Source organism: Alosa alosa, chromosome 14 (assembly GCF_017589495.1).
Source record: "Alosa alosa isolate M-15738 ecotype Scorff River chromosome 14, AALO_Geno_1.1, whole genome shotgun sequence".
In the NCBI taxonomy this organism is placed as follows: domain Eukaryota; kingdom Metazoa; phylum Chordata; class Actinopteri; order Clupeiformes; family Clupeidae; genus Alosa; species Alosa alosa.
The window spans coordinates 11,082,387-11,086,470 of NC_063202.1; the positions used below are offsets into that span (position 1 = coordinate 11,082,387).

Sequence of the window (4,084 nt, forward strand, 5' to 3'; positions counted from 1 at the left end):
GATTTGTGCAAAACCACATCAAGCACCATCTGTGTCTCGGTGCAGGTCAGGCTCATTCTAACGTTCCCACATCAAACAGTTCCCAATTTATGCAATGAAATACCAACCTGACAATCTATACACCACTAAGTTACATCACAGCATTTGGTAACAGCTTATGACTCCAACACATTTATCTATGAGGGAACGTAAACACAGCAGTAAAGCAGCTCACACATGTTACAGGCACTGTGTCAAATTCAGCGTCCTTCTTATTCCCTTATAAACCGCGGGTCCTCCGTGAGGAAGTGCCTGACATGTGGCCGAGTTCCCACGACAAAGGGAGAAGGAGGTAGAGTCGGACACAAAAGAAAAGCCAGGAGAAAATGGGGGAAGAAGAAATCATTGAAGCACCAGTCTGAATGGGTCAAATTAAGGAAGTTTTTAGTTCCCCTATAAATTCAGTGATTTATAAAGACTTCCATTTTTGGGGCTCTTTGGCAACTTAGTTTCCAGCGCTGAGCCGAGAATCTCAGTGGCTTCAGTTTAGAGAAGACCGCTGGTCCTGACCACCGAAGGGGAGCATCTTAGCCTATTATTTACACATGTCACTTGCCGATGATTGTTACTGTGTGTGGGCAAAATGTGAGGGGGACAGCAACACAAGCGACACGTTGGAAATCAGCTGCAGCAGAACAAACAGGGACAGCTCCAATCAAACAGTGGGCGGAGAGCACAGAGCTCACTTTGGTAAGTTGGCTGTCGAGGACCACGAGAAAACGCACTTGCTGTTTTGAAATATGTCTTCAGCCATATTACATATGGCTGACACATATTACTGTCATAGACATCTGTAATAGAGATCTGTACCGTTTTTGTAAACATGGTGGAGATCATAATCAATGGCATGACCTCTGTTTACAGAATGACACCTTAACCATCTGAGCAACTGTTTCAATTGTCTCTTCACTTTTTTCTGCTGTTATTGGAAAAGGTCTCTCTTGTGAAACATTGGTCAACACTTTCCAAAGGTCCCCCTACCCCACATCCCTGTGGTGTTTCTAAACCCTTGAATGTGTTGCTACCACAGGACCTTGCCAATGCAAGTTTCCTTTATCACAACAGAACAACAGAAAACTGTCCTCACCCTCCCCTGCACTTCTCTCTCCCTCCCTCCCTCCCTCTCTCTCTATCTCTCTCTGGTGTGGATGGACGTGAGGAGGGGACGGTTGTCAGGCCAGGCCGTGGCTTTTGAAAGGTGATGATGTCATCCTGGAGGGACGTGAGTGTGAGGCCATCCATCTGGTGCAACGGAGGCCGCAGCAGGCTCAAGCCCACGGTCTGCTGCAAGACTTCCTGTTGCTCTCCGATGGGCTTCCTGCCCTCGTCAGCATGTGGTCATGACAACCGTGGGGAGAAGACGGACCAGGCCAGATCAGCGCAAACAGCAACTCGTGACACCATCACCCCTCACACACACACACACACACACACACACACACACACACACACACACACACACACACACACACAGATTCAGCACGAGGTCAACAAAACTCATGACCTCTCGTGTTCAGACAGGCGACACATTAAGTATTCCTTCATTGCTCTTTCTTCCTGACCTTTGCTGCTTTGGACACTGATGATTTTTAAATGCAACCTGCCTTGTCAGTCAAACTGTTCTCAGCATTTGTTAAATGTTAGAGGGATTGATAAGATTTTGGGTTAATACATTTTTTGACGTATATAATTTTGTACTATACCAAAACCTTTGCATGAGCAAACAGGTACTACAAGATCACAGCTGAATATTGAGGGGAAAATCTTTTCTGACACAAACACACAGACACACAGACACACACACACACACACATACACACACACACACACAGACACAGACACACACATGTTGCAGTGTCTGAGTAGCAGTCTAAGCATACTCTAATTTGGTTGGATACCAATTCGTCAGTCATGGAGGAATGATAAGTTTACATATTTTTTTTACAGTCACTGTAGTACAGCGCATGACACTGTTCTAGAAACCCTTGTGTGTATTTATTTTCCTCACAATGAAAACACATCCAACATCCAAAACATCCACTCACTCTACTCCATAATGTTTGTTAAAGTCGTCATGTGAAAGAGAACTGGCGAGACTTTTTGATAGCATCATTACCAGGGTGCTGTAGCGCTGTGTCTATGTTTAAATGTGTCTACCAAACTGCAAATGCAGACTTTGACACTTGGTGCGTGCACGCCCTCAGCTGCTGTGCTACTAGAGGCTGCTTTGCGACTCGCTCACCACTTGCTCCCCTTCACGGGGAGTGAGGCTCCATGGCGGGGACCTCCACCCATTGAAGGCTCCATGAGCGGGAGTCACTGTATGGAGGCTGCAGTCAGAGGCCTGGGTGCTGCTAAGGAGGTGTGAATTGTGAGCAGAGGCTTAAGGGCCGTAGACCCCCCCCCCCTCCTTTACCACAACGACACACAAGGAGAAAAATATGTGCCTGTGCTAACAAACACGTGCGCCGCTAACACATGCATACGCACACGGGGACACATGCAACCCCCAACAGACACCGCAAGGTTTAAACCATGGTGCACATGCACATTTTGCAGCCTTTCATCAAAAATGCTGACAATGTGGAGTGTCTGTTTGTCTGTTTGTTTGTTTGTCTCTCTCTCTCTCTCTCTCTCTCTCTGTGTGTGTGTGTGTGTGTATGTGTGCATTTATGAGAAACAGTGGTCTTTACTGTGTGTATGGTTTAATTTGCGCCAATCACAACACATCACGTGTTCCTCCCCACCCCATCAAAGAGGTCAGTGGTGTTGAGAACAAACACAAATGTGCTTCTTCTAGGTGAGCATTCTGGGTTGCAGGGATGCAAATCATCACGGCCGGTTCATCTTGTAACCTTAAAGCAGCCCTAAAGGGGTAAGATCATTAAACCCCTCCCACCACTCAAAGGCTCGTAGATAACATCAACACCGAGCAAGGGACATACTCAATCTCAACAGATGCAACAAATGCACAAGTATCGTACTGTACCACAACAGGTATTTACAGACAATTGTAACTGTTGCTGCCCGATGCAAGTCGCTGCCTAATGTGTCATGTAACGACATTAGCTACAAGAGACAGCGGTAATCCAAGATGGCAGAGCTAAATCATAGACAGCAGTATTTCTACATAAAAAAGAATTTCAGGATTTGTGCCCATACATTTAGTAAAAGTTAACAAGTAATAAGCACCATTCAATCTAAAAGGTCAGTTTTTTTGTAACCCCAAAAAAAAAACATGCCTGAGCATGCGTTGACTCACTTTGGACAGCGACTCACATCGGGTTGTGACAGGGACACCCAAAAGCAATTCTTCTTTAGGACTGATGGAACACTGAAGTTTTGGCAAGCTTCTATTGGGTCGTTCTTTGTTACAATTGATCTTTCTTAATGCACCTTCAAAGGTGAAATGTAAAGAAAGTAATTTCACAATACTCAAGAAGTAGAAGTGTAGGGCCATGCACATTCCAGGCCAAATTTGGATGGGTACTGGATCCAGCGTGAAAGTATCACAAGAGGAAAAGAGATCCACCATTTTGCTCCCGTTCATAATCTTTTTTTTAATTGTGTAACATTTCGAGCTCTGAGTACGCTGAGACATAAGAAATTGTTATATATCGTTGTAAAAATTATTGTTTATTTGTAGAATTTTAGTGTTATTTACAGAAAACCTCAGGCTAAAGGGACTGGAAACCCTTTCCTTCCCCCATATTACATAATGGATCTTTTTCCAAAATAACAGAAAATGTTCTTTGTTTCACACACACAACAACAACAAAAAACTTTACAAGACGCCTCATTCATCACAAGACCGAGACTTGCACATCACATGACCCATGGAGTGTCAGGTCCTAACGCTAGCACATGCAGAGGGGCAGCACATGTGTATGACTCTTAAACAACTGACCCCATCTCTGGCTAAGACACCATAGCTGCCACCTTCTGCTTAGACAGTCAGATAGTGGAGACAATGTGGTTAGCTAACGCCCCTTTTGTCCCAGCTTAAACAATGTTGTCCTGTCCCAGTGCACATGGGGAGGAATCA

The 4,084-nt window shown here is 44.9% G+C and overlaps 1 long non-coding RNA gene across 1 annotated transcript in view; it reads left to right on the forward strand.

The window, feature by feature from the left end:
* Positions 1-503: 503 nt before the first annotated feature.
* The window catches only part of LOC125306787, a 3,969-nt gene continuing 388 nt past the window's right edge, over positions 504-4,084 (forward strand). The window contains exons 1-2 of the long non-coding RNA XR_007195601.1: positions 504-729; positions 1,199-4,084. The exon at positions 1,199-4,084 is cut by the window's right edge and continues 388 nt beyond it. This is a non-coding gene — a long non-coding RNA (uncharacterized LOC125306787). The remainder of the gene's footprint in view (positions 730-1,198) is intronic.